At 44.3% G+C, this 18,304-nt stretch overlaps 1 protein-coding gene across 2 annotated transcripts in view; it reads left to right on the forward strand.

Annotated features, from left to right (window-relative positions):
* LOC117364015 (protein farnesyltransferase subunit beta-like) overlaps positions 1-18,304 on the forward strand; it is a 146,174-nt gene that overhangs the window by 54,439 nt on the left and 73,431 nt on the right. The gene's annotated exons all lie outside the window — the stretch shown is intronic.

The raw sequence follows: 18,304 nt of genomic DNA on the forward strand, positions 1-18,304 counted from the left end.
TTTAAATTGGCCACTTTCTTCCCAATCTTAAGGTACTGTAGATAGTTTAAGTAATAGGTCTGCAATTTTAATTTCTTTTTTTTTTTTTACTCTGGAGTAGAAAATACCATCTGATTTATTACTTCCTTATCCTGTTAGACCAGTCCAGATGAATAGATTAAGCTGGAGAACACTGACATTTCAGTGACACATTAACCAATATAGGGTGTGGTGCAACCCAGGAACTTGCTTGCATTTTTCTGCCTCCAGCAGATGCTGCAGATAGAATTCTGCAGATGGATTCACTGGCAAAAAGGCAGACTCTGTGGGCACAATCTACTCTCTGCATCTCTGTGATGAAACTCTCTGGCCTAGGAGTGCTCCACAGGGATTAGTCTATAGTCCTTTGCCAAGTTGGAGATGGAATGCTGCTCTCCCTTTTCAGCTTTGAATCTTGACCTACAGATTTTGTCAGCTATCCTAGTGCAGATCCCTGCTAGTGGGGGAGGAAGGATCATCATCTTCCCCCCCCCTTCTTTGCAAGCTTTGGTCTATGGGCTTCAGCTCCGGGGGATGAAGATGAATGGTGGTCTGATTGGTGGATATGAGTAGGTACCCTAAGGGGTCCATTTTTTTCTCTCCATTTCTGTCTCTCCGCTTACTCCCCCCCCCCCACCTACTCACTACCGCTCTTTCTTCCCCTTCCCTCTTCTTGTTTTTGTGGGGGTAGAGATTCCACAAGTATTTTTTTAAATGCTATGTATGTATGCTATTTTTTAAAATGCTATGTAAAATGCTATGTATGTATAGTACCAATAAAATTAATTTAATATATAACTTTTTTGTAGAGTGGAATTGGATGGGAAGTGCTAGGTGAATTGTCGTGTCACACAGTGTGCAGTGATTTTGGGAGCAACTCATTGACTCTCTGGTGGAGGGGGAAGCTAGACATTCAGAGATAGCAAGTTGTGTAGGCAGAGCAGTGAGGCTGGCATTGCATTAAGTACCATGGAAGTGGGTGGGCAGGGATGCTTTGGTTGTGGTAGTAAGGCAGCACTGAGTCTCCAGTGCCATTGGGTCTGCTTGGTTAATTACCTGTTTAGCCTTCACGATACTGTTGGCTGTCTTTACTCAATCATGGGAATAGCAAACATTTTTCAACCCTTATGTGGCTGGGTTTTTATCATTTGGAACCCAAATCTCTGACAATCATAAGAACATAAGAATTGCCACTGCTGGGTCAGACCAGTGGTCCATTGTGCCCAGCAGTCCGCTCATGTGGCGGCTCACAGGTCAAAGACCAGTGCTCTAAATGAGTCCAGCCTCACCTACGTACGTTCCAGTTTAATAGGAACTTGTCCAACTTTGTCTTGAATCCCTGGAGGGTGTTTTCCCCTATAACAGACTCCGGAAGAGCATTCCAGTTTTCTACCAATCTCTGGGTGAAGAAGAACTTCCTTACGTTTGTACAGAATCTATCCCCTTTCAGCTTTAGAGAGTGCCCTCTCGTTCTTCCTACCTTGGAGAGGGTGAATAATCTGTCTTTATCTGCTAAGTCTATTCCCTTCAGTATTTTGAATGTCCCCTCTGTCTCCTCTTGTCAAGGGAGAAGAGGCCCAGTTTCTCCAATCTCTCACTCTGTGTCAAGTCCTTCAGCCTCTTAACCATTTTAGTCGCTCTTCTCTGGACCCTTTAGAGTAGTACCGTGCCCTTCTTCATGTACTCCAGGTGAGGGCACACCATCGCCCGGTACAGCGGCATGATAACCTTCTCCGATCTGTTCGTGATCCCCTTCTTTATCGTTCCTAGCATTCCGTTTGCCCTTTTTGCCGCCGCCGCACATTGCACAGAAGGCTTCATCGACTTGTCGATCAGAACTCCCAAGTCTCTTTCCTGGGATGTCTCTCCAAGTACCACCCCAGACATCCTGTATTCGTGCATGAGATTTTTGTTACTGACATGCATCACTTTACATTTATCCATGTTAAACCTCATTTGCCATGTCGATGCCCATTTTTCAAGTTTGATTATATCACGTTGCAGATCTTCGCAATCCCCCTGTGTCTTCACTACTCTGAATAACTTCGTATCGTCCACAAATTTAATCACCTCACTCGTCGTACCAATGTCCAGATCGTTTATAAAGATGTTGAAGAGCACGGTTCCAAACACCGAGCCCTGCAGCACCCCACTGGTGACGCTCTTCCAGTCCGAGTATTGTCCATTTACCCCCACTCTCTGTTTCCTATGCTCCAGTCAGTTTATAATCCACGTGAGTATTTCACCCTCGATTCCATGGCTCACAATTTTCCAAAGTAGTTGTTCATGTGGAACCTTGTCGAACACCTTGTGAAAATCCAGATATACAATGTCAACCGGGTTGCCCTTGTTTATCTGCGTGTTTACTCCCTCGAAGAAATGCAGCAAGTTCATCAAACAAGATCTGCCATTGCTGAAAACGTGCTGGCTGGTCCTGATCAGACCGTATCTGTCAAGGTGATCCTTTATCAGTGCCTCTACCATCTTTCCCGGTAACGAGGTCAGACTCGCCAGTCTGTAGTTTCCCAGATCTCCCCTCGAACCTATTTTGAAGATCGGCGTAACATTTGCCACCTTCCAGTCTTCCGAAATCTTTCCCAATTTGATCGACAGATTGGCTATTAGTTGAAGCAGTTCAGCTATAGTCCCTTTCAGTTCCTTGATGACCCTCGGATTGATGCCATCCAGTCCCGGGGATTTATCGCTGTTAAGCCTATCAATCTGCCTGCATACCTCTTCTAGACTGACCATCAACCCTGTCAGTTTCCCATCTTCGTTTCCAACATATAGCCTGATGGGTTCCGGTATGCTGTGTATATCCTCTTCGGTAAATACAGACACAAAAAATGTGTTCAGTTTCTTGGCGATTGCTTTGTCCCCCTTTAGCACTCCCTTTATTCCATGGTCATCAAGTGGTCTCACCGCTTCCTTCGCGGGTCGTTTCCCCTTAATATATTGAAAGAACGGCTTGGCTATTTTTTTCTTCGTAGTCTCTTTTGGCCCCTTTTACCACATTATGGCACCTGCGTTGATGTTGTTTGTGCTTATTCCAGTTTTCGTCCGTTCTTGGCCTTTTCCATTCCTTAAATGAAGTTTTCTTGCCTCTGATCACTTCCTCACCTCCACAATGAGCCACGCCGGTTCTTTATTCTTTTCCTCTTGGATGCTTTGTTGATAAGTGGTATATATAGATTTTGTGCCTTGGTGACTGTGTCCTTAAAAGGGGACCAAGCTTGCTCTAGCGTTTTTACAGTGCTTATCCTCTTCTTAATCTTCTTCCCTTTCTAATTCTCTTTTCGGAAGTTAAGTGCCGTGACCGTAGTTCTGGACCGATGTTTTGCCCCTGCGTCCAGGTCGAAGCGGATCATGTTGTGATTGCTGTTTCCCAGCGTCCCTTCTGCTTCTACACCTTGTGCCGGTCCTTGTAGTCCATTTAGAATTAAGTCCAGAATTGCATTTCCTCTTGTATTTTCCTTGACAAGTTGTTCCAGGAAGTAATTGCCTACAGCATTCAGGAACTTGGTCTCCCTAGCGCAGCCGGAGGTGCCTAGGTTCCAGTCTATCCCCAGATAGTTGAAGTCACCTATAATAACTGCGTTGCCTCCCTTGCAGTTGCCTTTAATCTCGTCCGTCATTTCTCCATCAATTTCTTCAGACTGCCCTAGGGGTCGGTAGTAGATGCCGATATTCTTTTCCAGTTCATTTGTTCCCGGAATTTTGACCCATAGAGACTCTAACTTATCCGTCTGTTGTGGCGTGTTCTCTCCAATAGATTCAATTTCCTCTTTGATGTATATAGCAATGCCCCTACCTTTTTGAGCCAGTCTGTCTCTGTGGTGTAGTTTGTATCCCGGTAGCACAATGTCTCAGCGTTTTCCTCAATCCACCATGTTTTCGTGATGCTGATGATGTCAAGGTTATCTTTTGTGCCATAGCTTTCAATTCCCCCACCTTATTCCTTAGGCTCCTTGTGTTTGTGCACATACACTTTCTTGCATTTCCTTCCCTCTTGTGTCCCTTTCGATCCATCAGGATTTCTGTCTTGCATATGATCCAGTGAGTCTTCCCCGCTATCTTCCTGCACGATATTCTCTGGGTATACTAGTTCCCGAACCATTGACTCTTGGTCGACTGTTGGCTTTCCCCTTCTTCCTAGTTTAAAACTTCTCAATTTCTCTCTTGATTTTGCTTGCAAGTAGCCTTGTTCCGTCTCCGCTGAAGTGGAGTCCATCCTTCCTGAATAGCTTGCTCTTCCCCTAGATCATCGTCCAGTTGCACACGAAGTGGAATCCTTCTTCCTCACACCAGCACCTCATCCGTGCATTGACTGCTTGCAGCTCCATCTGCCTCTTCTCGTCAGCCCTGGGTACCGGCAGGATCTCCGAGAATGCTATCCTCAGCGTTCTGGTCTTCAGCTTCCCTCCTAGCATCCGGAACTGGTCCTTCAGTTCTTCCCTGCTGTAGTTCCTGTTACTCACGTTGTTTGTCCCCACGTGGATCACCGCCACCGTATCTTCCTCTTCCACGCTGTCAATGATCCTGTCGATGTGTCTCACTATATCTTCTACCTTGGCTCCCGGTAGGCAGGACACCAGCCGATTCTGTCTTCCTCCTACTACGTGGCTGTCGACTTGTCTGATGATGGAGTCCCTCACGACGATTGCTGTCCTCTCTATCTTCTCTTGCCTTTCTAGCCACAGGTCCATGTCCCCGGTGTATGACCATCTCTCCAGCTGTAGGTCCATGTACTCTGTGCACTTCCATCTTCCCTCATCCTGGCATTGGCTTGCACCGGACTCGTCTTCCTTGTGGTTGTCCTCCATGTGATCCTCACTCACTGTAGGTGTATCTTGGCAGCTCCACTGTTGTTGGTGATTTTCCACGGCCTCCCTGTATGCCTGTTCGATGAACTTCTCTAACTCCCTGACTTCTTCCTCAACGGTTTCCTCTGTCATGAAGTTTTCTGCCTCTCTGTCCTCTTGTTCCACTGCTCGAAGTGCTTCTAGTTCCAGTATTCTGCCCTCCAGGAGTCTGACTTGCTTCTTCAGGCCCTCGCATCAAGTGCATACATAAGACCGCCTCCCAGAGGGGAGGTAGTCATACATATGGCAAACGGTGCAGAAAACTGGGTAGCTCAACATCCTGCTTCTGTCTGCTGCTTCCATTGCTCTCTGCTTACCGGTCTGTCATCTGAAGTGGCTTCTCCTTGTATAGAAATCTGTGGCTTCTCCTTGTATAGAAATCTGTGTAGCATCTTCGGTGTTACTGTGAAGTTCTTTTCTTGATTTTAAACCTGCTATCCCTATTGCTGTGTGTGTCATCTGTGTCTGCTGTGATTGCCCTCTGCTACTACTGTGTTTGTTTATCTACTGCTTGTCTGTCCTGTTGTCCTTGTGGTACTTGCCTGTGTAGGTGTCCTTCCTTAGTGTTTCTTCTTTGCTTGTCTCTTCTTAAGGCCCGTCGCAAAGGTGCTCTCGCTAAGTTGAGCGCTTTTAACGCTCACCGAATGGCTGAGCTCCATTGTCCCCTTCCCTTTTAAGGAGGTGCTCTGCTGGATGTCGGGGGTGGACAGAGCTACCTCTCGCCGATGCCTCTTGCTCTCTCCTGCCTTCTCTTGCTCCTTCTTCCCCTCTCCTGTTCTCTTCTCTGCTTTTCTCTCCTTCTCCATCTTTCCTGCCTCCTGCTTGCCTTTTCTCGGATACCTCTCTTGGTTATATCATATCTCCCTTGAAAATTAGATTAGACAGCATGTGCCAGTCTTGTTTTTAGCATAGTTACTCCCATGCTGTGGAAAGCTTTATCGTTGTATCTTCATGCTGAAAACTCTTAAATCCAAAATTTATAGCAGGATTGAAATCCTATTATTTCTCTCAGGCATTTCCACCTCACTGACTATGCTTGCTGTGGCTATCCTGGTAGCAGTCTTTTAGCACACTGCCTGTTTTATCACGCATTACCCCCCCTCTCCCCAATTCTACAGTTATTGAAAAATCATAAAGCATGTGCATGTTGTTAATATTATGAGGAATGTACCGGTAATTGTCTCCTTTTGTTACTTTCCTGACCTATCACTGTTTTACCTCTTACATTTGGTTGTAAAGTGCTTTGATATACTTTTAATAGGCACTGTATCAAAGCTGAACATTGATCTGCTTCCGTGCTCATCTGCCACACGGGGTATGCTCAGGATTAGCGTGTTGTCATCTTAAAAGAATGAGGATTATTTGAACTTGGTCTTTATCCCTTCCCATTCAAGGAGTGTGCTGACTGGAATGGGTGGAATCCATTAACTTGGATGATATATATGTATGACCATATACAGAACAAAATCACTATTGTATTCTCATAAAAAGAAAAGATGCAAATTTCTCTTAAGCTGTTACCATGTGAGAGAGGCTATTTGTTTATTGTAGGATTGATTTGATCAGTATGAATGGGTTGTTTTGGTACAGCTCACAGGTCTAGCAGGAAAAAGGTGAAATTTTGTTCTTACCTGCTAATTTTCTTTTCCTTAAATCGTCTAAGAACCAGGCAGAAAGACACTGGCTGGACCTTCCTCTTGGGATTGTTTAGTAATTTAGCAAATCTTACTGGCTGGTCTTTATGTCTCTAAGGGGGGGAATTTCCCAGTGCTGCAAGAACTGGAAGCTCTTTAGAACATATCTATAATACTGCTGTATTATAGATAGGAATGGGCCGTTATAAATGATATGGGCATTGTAAACAACATAACCCATATTGTTCCATATCGTTGGCAACCAAAAATTTCCATGAGAAATCTCATATTGTGTCCCATGTCATCTTTTTGGATATGAGTGTGAACTATTTGCTAATTACCAAAGAAAGGCAGTAAGTGTCTTTTCTCTGATCCCCAGTCTGGTTAGACAAAATCTTTGAATCAGATGGTGGTTATCTCATCTGTGGCAGGTGAGGAGATTAGCAGCCTGGTGTAAGGATCTCTTGATTGAAAACAACCTGGTTTCCTGAAAGCAGTTGCAAGATTTGGTTGTGTATAAAATGCCTTTTTATCCTTTATTTTCAGATTCCGCATCTTTTCCAGGAGTATCAATGCCTTAAGCTTGGGATGAAAGGGGATATGCTGTTGCTAGGAGATTTCAGCTTGTCTGATGAGGATTGGAATGTTCCATCTGCAGAATTGGAAAGAGGCAGAGAGATCATGGATGCCTGTCAAAGTGCTTTGCTCAGACAAATAGTGACAGAATCCATGAGGGAAGGGGCAACTCTGGATCTAGTGCTAACAAATGGAGGAAGTATTTCTAATGTCTAGTTGGGTACCACCTAGGCAATAGAGATCATCATATGATATGGTTTGATATAAGAGCAAAAATGGAGTGCAAACACACAAAACTGAAAAGTACTGGATTTCGGACATTCTGACTTTGGTAAAATGGAGATTACCCGAAGAAAGAGCTGACAGCAAGGATAGGCACAGGAGAAGTAGAAGGGTAGTGGTCCAAGCTGAAAGGTGCTATAAATATTGCAATAGATCTTTATACAAGGAAAGTTTGGAAAATAAAAAGAGAGAGAGAGAGAGAGAGAGAAACAGGAAGCTTATATGGTTCTCTGAACAAGTGACAAAAAAAAAAAGGGTAAAAGAGACGTTCAAAACATACAGAAGAATGCAACAAGATGATCACAGAAAATATTACCAGATTAAACTCAAAGAAGCAAAGAGGAAAACATAGTTAGTTAAAGCACAGGCAGAAGCAAAAATGCCTAAAGAATTAGAGAGATGGTTATTTTTTTTCAGATATATTGGGGAAAGGAGAAGGGCTAGGAATGGAATTTATAAGACCAAAAGATGCTGAGAACAGCTATGTGCAGAATGATGAGGATAATGTGATAAATACTTCTCTTTGGCATTCACGGAAGAAAATCCTGGAGAAGGACTGCAGTCAGTTGCAGAGGATACATCTGGGAATGGAGTTGATATTGCACTGTTCACGATAAAAAGCATTTATAAATCTGAAAGTGGATAAAGCTAGGGTAGTACATCCCAGAAACTGAGGTAGCTCATAGAAATACTGCTGGACTTCAAGATTTATTTAATGTACCTTTAGAGATGGGAGAGGTTCCGTGAGATTGGAGATGAGTTGATGTGGTCCCTCTTCACAAAAGCAAGGCAGGGAAAATACATGTCGGTAAGCCTCACATCAATGGTAGGAAAACAATGGGAGTCACTGCTATAGGAAAAGAATAGTTAACTTTCTAGAATCCAGTGGGTTCCAGGATCCAAGGCAACATGGTTTTTGCCAAAAGAAAATCCTGCCAAATGAATCTGATTGATTTTCTTTGACTGAATGACTAAAGAACTGGTTGGATTTCAGCAAAGCCTCTGATTATGATTCCTCATAGAAAACTCCTGAATAAGCTGAGAGGTCTGAACTTAGGACCCAAAGTGTAAAACTGGTTGACAGTGGTGGTAAATGGAATTCATCCAAAGGAAATAGAGGTGCGTGGTGGAGTGCCTCAGGGTTGATACTGAGGCCAATTCTGTTTAATATATTTGTGGGAGACATTGCTGAAGAGTTAGAAGGAAAAGTTTGCCTTTTTATGGATGACACGAAGATGGCTAACAGAGTGGATACCCCGGAGGAAGCAGAAATCATGAGAAGAGATCTCCAAAAATTAGAATAGTCAAAGGTCTGATAGTTAAAATTTAATGTGAATAAGTAAAGACTGGTGCACATGGGGTCCAAAGGAAATGCATGAGATGGGAGGCAAAAGACAGAGCATAGCTCAGGAGAGGAGCCCTGGAGTGATTGGTGTATGAGGGTCTCAAAGTGATGAAACAATGTGACAGGGCAATGACCATGATCAGATGGATGCTGAGCTGCATAGAGAGAGGTATAACGAACAGAAGAAAGAAGGTATCGATGCCCCTGTACAAGTCGTTGGTAAGGCCCTAACTGGATTATTGTGTGGAGGTCATGTTTTGCTAAGGACATAAAGAGCAGTTCAGAGAAAAGTGATGAAAATAGTATGGGATTTACGTCACAAGATATATGAGGAGAGATTTGAAGATGTATATCCTGGAGAAAGATCTATTTGAAGGGTAACTATTTGAACTATTTGAAGGGTAACAATATACAAACCAAACCTTTTTCTAAAGATGAGAAGGTAGTAGAACTAAGAGACATGAATTTAGGTTGAAGGGGAACAGAGTCAGGACTAATGTCCAAGAAGTATTTTATCACAGAGAGGGTGCTAGATAACTGAAATGCCTTCCTATTGGAGGTGATGGAGATGAAAACAGTTATCAGAATTTTAGGGATCACGTGATGCTGGAGACCTGATCGGACATGCCTCTCAGTAGCTCCGGGCCACTCCACTCTAAAACCCGCTTTAAACCTCTTACTTCGAGGGGTGCTGTGCACTTTTCTTTTCTCTGCAAATAGGGGAGTGGAGTGAGCCTCCGACTTGGCTCTTTTGGGACGGATTTCCCTGGTTATGCCGACTAAAGCTCAGCGAGGAGCAAAAGCTAAGCATACTGTGCCGGGAGCTAAAATGGCGGAGCAGCACGAGGTAGCGATGTTCACTTTGCAAGAAGAAGCCGTTCAGGAACTTACACGCTCCCTCACGCTGGTGATGGAAGATAAACTTACTAAGATCCAATCTTTTATGGAAGAGATGCGTGAAAAATTGGAGTCCCAGGCGAATCGGATACAGCGTGCTGAGGATCGCATTGCCCAGCAAGAGGTCCGCACAGACAGCTTCGAGGAACGACTCCGCAACCTGGAAACATCTAATACCACCCTGAAGGAGCGAGCGGAGGACCTAGAGAATCGCGGTCGCAGGAATAACCTGCGCTTTATTGGTATCCCGGCTTCTGTGCGCGACGTGGATCTTCAAGCCCGACTCGAAACGTGGCTGCCTACAGTTTTTGATCTGCAGGCCCCTCTGGCCCCGCTGTTGATTGAACGGGCGCACCGGGTGGGGATCCGTGGTGAAAACGAGCAGCGCCCACGCCCTGTCATTGCGCGTTTCCTCAATTTCGCTGCAAAGGAAAAAGTCTTATCCCTATATCGCAAGGGGAAGGAGCTACAATTTGAAGGCCATAAAATTCTTATCTTCCAGGATTTCTCCCCGCACGTCTCCTACCAGCGGCGCGCAATGGCGCCTTTTTGCAATGAGCTTTACAAACGCCAAATCAGGGTTAATCTACTGTATCCAGCTCGGGCACGTATATATTACAATAATAAGGTCACCTTCCTTGACACACCACAGGCTATGGAGCAATTTATCCAAAAGCTTTCCCCTGTGCTTGACTCTCCTCGTGTGGGTGACTGAGCCTCTCAGATATGCCTTTTTTCTGGTTTCATTGGTTCGTGGCCTGCCTGAATTGGAAGCCTGGGGGAGCTTGCCTCTCTTCTATCTTTCGGGTTGATTACCTGTGGCTGAGAGCCATTTTAAGGGGCAGCAGAACATCCTTTTGTGGAATCTTATTTCCTGCTTGAACTCCCCGGGAACTACCTGATGGGGGTGCTCGCTGCCCTGACCCCCGATTAGATAGCTGCACATTATGGCTGTCTCTCTCGTGGATGGTTCCATGTTGGGGCCCATGTTTATGTTTCTGTTGTTCCTGCTGTTCAAGAATGTTGACATTACTAATGGAGTATGCTCTTGCATTTGATATTTGTCTTTACTTTGCACATTTATTTATATGATGACTTGCATTCCTTAATGTGTTCTCTTACTGTACTTGCTCATATTTGCTGGGATTTCTTTCTAATTATCCCTCTTCTGGATTTCATTTTTCTACAATTACCCTCCTTTGCTTTATTGACTTGGGGGTGGCCCGGAGCTGCTGTATCTATGCTGTTCTGTTGTCTAGGGGTAGACTGCAAGGTCTGGGGAGGGAGGGGAGGGTGACTGGTGGGGGGAGGGGTGGGGGGAAGCAGTTACTGGTATGTGTGTGTGTGTGTGTGTGTGTATGTGTATGCTTGGTTGGATGGTTGGTGATTTGTCTGGGATTCTAGGGCATGATGCTTTGTCTGGTGTTTGGCTGAGACGGATGTCGCGACGGATGGATAGAACTCTCCATAATATATGGAGGAGGGGGATTTGGCTGGGACGATCCCTATCTCCTCTATGGTTTTTGGTTCATTTTATTGCATTTCCTACTTTTACTTTTCATACTGGCTAACTTGAATGTTAATTCTTTAAATGTTGATGGTTTTCATTCTCCTGTGAAACGTACCAAGATTTTATCCTATCTGAAGAGGGAGCGCTGTGACATAGCTTTTATTCAGGAGACCCACCTGTCCGCCACAGAACATCTCAAACTTCGGAGGGATTGGGTGGGACAGGTGGGTTTCTCTGCCTATTCTTCCCGAAAGCGTGAGGTGGCGATCTTGATTCATAAGAATATTCCCTTCTATGTCCATAAGGAAATTAAGGATCCGGAGGGCAGATATCTATTTCTGATTGGTGAACTGTGGGGTTCCCCTCTTGTGTTGGGTACGGTCTATGCTCCGAATGTTTACTCACATGATTTTTTTTTCTTCCTTGGTGGGGATTTTAGCTGCTTACTCTTCCCACCAGTTGATTATAAGGGGAGATTTCAATGTGGTGGCGGAGCCCCTTTTGGATTGTAAACCGGCTAAAACTGCCCCTCGGGGACATTATAACAAGGGGATACCTTTTCTTCTACAAGAATTGGGCTTGTTGGATGCCTGGCGAACCCTGAATCCGCTTGATAGTGACTTTTCCTTCAATTCCCACCCTCATAACGTATACTCTCGCATTAATTACATTCTAATTTCTGATGGCCTGTTTTCTATATTGACCAAAGCAGGTATGGCCGCTCCTTTGGTGTCGGACCATGTGCTCTTGGGCGCCACTTTGCAGTTTTCTCCTGCCTCTCCTGGCAGGATTTGGCGGATGTCTCCTCATCTGTACTCGGACCCTTCTTTTCGCACTTATTTGGGGCAGCGGTGGGAAGAGTTCCTTCAGACGAACGATGTGGAGGATGTGAGCCCGATTACATACTGGGAAGCGGCAAAGGCCGTTTTGCGTGGTCACGTACTGGCTTATTCTGCTGCTGCTAAGAAAAAACGGGATGGGGAATTGTTGTCCTTGACTGCTGAGTTACAGCGCTTGCGACGCTCACACATCTTGAATCTTACCAGTGACTTGCGGGATAGGCTTTTGGACGTCAAACACCGGGTTAATGATATTCTCTCCCAAAGGGCCTCTCGAAATATATACTTCTACAAATACAAGCTGCATGCTTGGGGTAATAAAACCGGTCGCTTACTTGCCAATTTGATCCGCCCTCCTAGAGCCCGACATGTCATTACTCATATCAAGGATGGGGCGGGGAGGGTGCACACTCAGCAACAGGCCATTACAAATCAATTTCTTCAATTTTACCAAAGGCTTTATGCTGAACAGCCACCTGATGACAGAGCGCGAGACGCTTTTTTTTGCAATCTGTCCATGCCCATGGTCTCTGACCCACAGAAGACGGCGCTTAACCAGCCGATTAGTGGGGAAGAGTTGCAATTGGCTATTCGAAAACTCAAGCTGGCTAAAACTCCTGGGCCAGACGGCTTTGGCCCGGAGTTTTATAAGCTACTGCCCCCACCGGCCTTGGGCCCTCTGCAAGCTTATTTTATGGGACTTCGGACGGAAACACCTCCCGGTAATACCCACAACAGTGCTCACATTATCATCTTGCCGAAACCGGGGAGACCCACGGACCAACTGGGTTCATATCGCCCCATCTCACTTCTGAATCAGGATGTTAAAATCCTTGCCGGGATACTAGCGGCGCGTCTTAATACGATTCTACCGAACCTGATCCACGAGGATCAGGTGGGCTTTGTTCCAGGGAGGCATGCCTCCATGAATTTACTTAAAGTGCTCACGGTATTGCAGCTTCCTTATCATGCCTCCGATAGGGCTTTAATAACCAGCCTTGACGTAGAGAAGGCGTTCGATATGGTTTCCTGGCGACACCTCTTTTGGATCCTTGATCGCTATGGCATTTCCGGGGACTTTGTCGCCTGGGTGGCAGCGTTATACACTTGCCCTAAATCTCAGCTGCTGATCAATGGGGTGATCTCTGAACCTTTTTCTCTGGGTCGGGGCACACGGCAGGGCTGCCCATTGTTCCCTCTGCTATTCCTTCTTTCTCTTGAACCCCTGGCCATCCGAATCCGTCAGGACCGGGAACTTCAAGGCTTGGGCATCGGGGGACAAGAATTTCGTATTAGTATGTTCGCTGATGATATGCTGCTTTACGTTCGGCATGCCGATGTCAACCTCCCTCGCTTGATGGCTATTATTAACTCGTTCGGACTCTTTACCGGTTTAAAGGTCAATTATGAAAAAACTGAAGCCCTACTGTTGCACGATTCTCCGGGTGATCTTTGGTTCGAAAGGTTGGGAGTGGGCATTGCACCTGGGAAATTGAAATATTTAGGGATTTATCTTCACCAGGATCCGAAAAAGCTGTATGAAGCCAATATAACGGCAGCGATAGGAAGGATCCACTCCCTCTGTCATAAATGGCGATCCCTTCCCTTATCCCTGATGGGCCGGGTGGCTTTGGTGAAGATGGTTCTCTTCCCGAAACTTTTATACGCGGTACAGTCGGTGCCCTTTTGGGTTAGTCGTGCTGACGAACGCCACTATAACTTTATTGTCCGCAAATTTATTTGGAATGCCAAACAGGCACGAATTGGATTCCCCAAACTGTCTCAAGCTAAGGGGCAAGGGGGGCTTGGGCTGCCAGACATTCGCCTCTACAATGTCGCATCTCTCTTCCGCTGGATCCATGAACATTTGACGTTGCATAGGCGCTATTCTCCTCTGGATCTTCTGGCTACTTGTTGCTCTCCAGTGTCTTTTGTTTCATTCATGCATGGGATTCAGGGTTCGCCAGTCTCTTTGAGGTACCCCTCGTTACATTACCTATATGCCTTTCAAAGAGCTTGGGCGTGGTGGCGGAAACTTCAGCACAAAGTGCCTCATCCGTCCCCCTTTCTATCTCTGATTGGCAACCCTAATTTTGTACCTGGTTTTCGGGGTTTGCCCGGTTTGAGGGGGCGTGCTGAGCGTGAGTCCACCATTCGCGATCTATTATACTTGGGGGGTGGAAGTTTCCCTTCTTTTTCTTTACTTTGTACCCACTGGGGGCTCCCCACCAATCAGTATTATCTTTATATCCAAATTAAACATTATTATGCCTCTCTGACCCATATTTCTCCTACCACTTGGGATTGTGGATCCTTGGACGAAAGGGCTCTCGATGTGCCACCCCATAAGAATAAGATTGCTACCTGGTACGCGGAGGGTAGGGAGGGTCAGGGAACGCAGTGTCTTCAACCCGTAGTAACGGACTGGACTAAGGACTTGGGATTGACAGTGTCTCTTCATGATATGCATGTATTCTTTCAGAATATATACTTGTTTGTTAAATCTGTCTCTTTACAGGAAACCCAATTTCGCATACTGCACAGAGCATATCTTACCAGATCTAGAGGTTTTCACATGGGGCTGTGGCCTGATAATTTATGTGTTAAATGTAATCTCTCCTCCTTCTTTCTCTGCCCGAAGCTTACCTTCTGGGCCCAAGTCCACCGGTGCTTGGAGGATGTCTTAGGCTGCACCATCCACTGGAATCCACCTGCCTTACTGCTGGGCGATGTGCAAGACTTATCTCAACAGAACCTCAATGCATCCTCACAGAAATTTGTTCTCCATGCTATCATGGTGGGGAAAAAGCTCATTCTGCAACACTGGGCTTCCCCGGAGGTACCCTCCTTTTCTGCATTGTCCAGTCGCATGGACACTTTGGCTGCATTTGAGCTGCAAACTTACTCTCAGCGCTCGCAAGATCACTGGAAGGACTATTGTGCACTTTGGGATACCCTTTTGAAGCACTGTTCTGCTTCTACTTCATAACTATGGTCTCTCTGGTGTTTCACAGACTTGCCTCCCTACTTGAATCTGCATTTTATTATGGTTTAGACTTAGCCTTTGCCTTTGACGTTGCCTTTGTCTTGACAGATGACTGTGCCTTTTTTCCCACATTATATATCATCATTGGTGCCGATTTATGAGAGTTCTCTTCTTCAACTTGTTTTAGCCGTCGGGCACGGTGTCCCTATTAGTTTGATTGGTGACTGTGTATCTGTTTGGGAAGGTGTGTAAGGGGGGGGGGGGATTGTAGGTTGTTTAGGTGTGTGATGTGTGGATGGTGCTGGTATGTATGGGGGTGTGTCTGCGGGGTTTTTTTCTTATGCGTTAAGGTTATAGTTTTTTCTACAAAATACTGGGTGTTTGAGATGACAGCGTTCCGGCCACCTATTAGAGTGCTTTCTCTTACATATTTTGCTATTTTGCTTTGTGTTTGATATCCATGACACTTCCCTGTTGCAATTGTTGTTTGCTGTTTATGCTGTTATCTTACTTTACCCAATAAAGATGATTACACAAAAAAAAAAAGAATTTTAAATGTGTGGGATAAACATAAAATATAGAATGGAACTAAACAAATTTAGTGGTGGGTAGATAGCAACTCCAGCAACTGGGAATCAAATCCAGTGCTGGGCAGATTTCTAGGATCTGTGCCTTGATCGTAACCAGATAGATTTGGATGTGCTGGAGCAGGGCTTCCATGATAACTTCAGTAGTTGGGGAACAAAGCCGGTGCTGGGCAGACTTCTATAGGCTGTGCTCTAAAAATGGCAAGGACAAATCCCAAGATCAAGTATGCATATGTAGTATCGCATCATACCTTATATGACATTCTGTGCTCCAAGATTCCATTATAGAATACTAGCATAATTTGGCATTAATGCACCTTCATTTAGGTGCACCCACTTAAGCCGCATAATTTATGATATTCTGTAAGTTACATGCGTACATGTTGGTCCTGTCCGTACTCCTCCCCAGTGCAGACCCCCTTGCACTTGTCATTGATAGAATAATGTTCAGAACTCAGATATCCCTTTTTCACATATAAGCATACAGGCCCTGATTCTATAATCAGCGCCTAAAAGATAGGCACCGAAGAACGCAGTACATAGCACTTGTCAATCTTCAGTTAGACACCATTTATAGTATCACGCCTGGCAGTACCTAAATTGGACTTACGTAGGCGCTGGTAGGCATCAAAATCTTAGGTTTTTCTTGCCCTAAATGCCGGTGCCTGCCAGCACCTAAACCCAGTTTAGGTGCCTAGATGCAAAACACGCCTGAGATCCGTCCCTAACCAAGCCCACTTCTTGGGCTAGGCAACTATTCAAAAGCAGTATGTGCCTACCACCCAATTAATTTTAATTTTTGCCAATTATGAGCTCATTAACAGCGCGGATTAAGCAGCTTAAAGTGCCTAGAATGGCTAGGCACATCAAACTAGGTGCCTAACTTCAGGCTCTGTTTATAGAATCAAAGCCTGCTTATTGAAGGAGAACATGGAAGGCTTTAAGGAAAGCATGGATAAGATATATATATATATATTTTTTTAAGTTCAAAGATGGTTGTAGCCTGTTACTGGAAGCCGGAAACATCCTCTTCCATGATGCATTGATTAGTAACATCTGAAGAATTGTGCAGATTTGACAAAGTTACCAGTTTGTTGAGAGAACAAGGAGTCGTGTCCTTTTATAGTAAGGAATAGAAGGCTAGACACAGGATTGAAGATACAGAACACTGAACAACTCTCCAGAATTCAATGGCTATTGAATCCTTGAATATTTATTCATTCATTCATTCAGTTTTCTGTACTGTTCTCCCAGGAGAGCTCAGAACGGTTTACATGAATTTATTTAGGTACTCAAGCATTTTCCCTGTCTATATATATATCATTCTTTTATTTCCTTCTCTTCTTTGAAGGCATCCATGCCCTACTGTAGCAGGGGATTTCAAATTAGTATTATATGATTTTGACCTTGGAAAGAAAAGGGAGAGGGAGGGGTGGCAGTATAAATATGAGTTTTAGTTGTAATTCTAATTGTAGTTTTTATTTCCAAGTTTCCAAGTTTATTATAAGATTTGATTAATCGCCTATTCCAAATTCTAAGCTATGTACAGCTAAAAATTACAAAGTCAAGGGAAACATACATGACTAACAAAATTATTACTAAACATATTAAAATATCATTAAATACATAACATAATATAACATGACTAAACATGACTAACAAGATTATTTTTACATACAAGATCAAACAATGGGAAATTTACAGGAAGAAATACAATTGAATATAAAAGAAACAATTAAGGTTAATAACACATTGGGAAAAGGGGAAGAAATTTATTGAAATTTAAGGAGAGATTAAAAACATAAGAAATTCAGTTAATCACTAAAAGCCTCATTACCTCATTTTTATTTCATTTCTTTATGTTCATTTTATATTAAAAATGCATTAAACTTTTAATAGAGGGAAATTTTGTCTGGCTGTTCCTGTTATTTATTTAATTTATTTAATTCGCTTTCTATCCCTTCCTCCCAGTAGCTCAGAACGGGTTACAAGCCAACATTCACAGTGGAATACATTTGGACAGTACACTGACTATATGGCAACTTAAGCACAAGTTTAGAAGAACAGAGAATAGAGAACAGATTGGAAGGGGATATTTAAGGGGATCCACATTGGTTAGAACAGTTGACAATGTAGTCTCTTGAACCCAGGCTTAGCAATTAGAGTTGGAAGGGAGGGAGGGATTGCAGCTGGATTTCTAGTTGAAGAGGAGGATCTTCACAGTTTTTTCTGGAAGGTCATCAATGAGTTCTGTAGCCTGATTTGCAAGGGGAGTTGGTTCCAGAGTTGAGGGATGAAGTGGCTGTAGGAGCGTTTGCGGGCAGTTTCTGACAGGAGAGACCTTTCATAGCAGAGGAGGCAGGTGGAGTGTACAGGTGTAGCTTTGATCCTATGTAGCTCATCAGAGAATTCAACAAATATGTTTTCCCCCAGATTCTATATATGGCACCCAAAATTGGGTGCTGATAATTGGGCATTTATCCAAGATGTATGTGCCAATAATTGGGTCCTAATTGGCATCAATAAGGATGTGGGTGCACATTTTGCTATATGCTGTTCTATTTCAACATGTACCCAAATCCCATAGCTTACAACCCAAGAGGGGCCACAGGGATGGGAGGTACATGGGCAGGTCAGGTGTATTCTACCATGCAATGTAGTGTTACAGAATTCTAGGGATGTGCGCCCAAATTAGGTGCCAGAAATTATATCTGGTTGATAGGCGCACATCTTTGAGTTCCTATTATAGAATAACATTGAGCATCAAT

Source organism: Geotrypetes seraphini, chromosome 7 (assembly GCF_902459505.1).
Source record: "Geotrypetes seraphini chromosome 7, aGeoSer1.1, whole genome shotgun sequence".
In the NCBI taxonomy this organism is placed as follows: domain Eukaryota; kingdom Metazoa; phylum Chordata; class Amphibia; order Gymnophiona; family Dermophiidae; genus Geotrypetes; species Geotrypetes seraphini.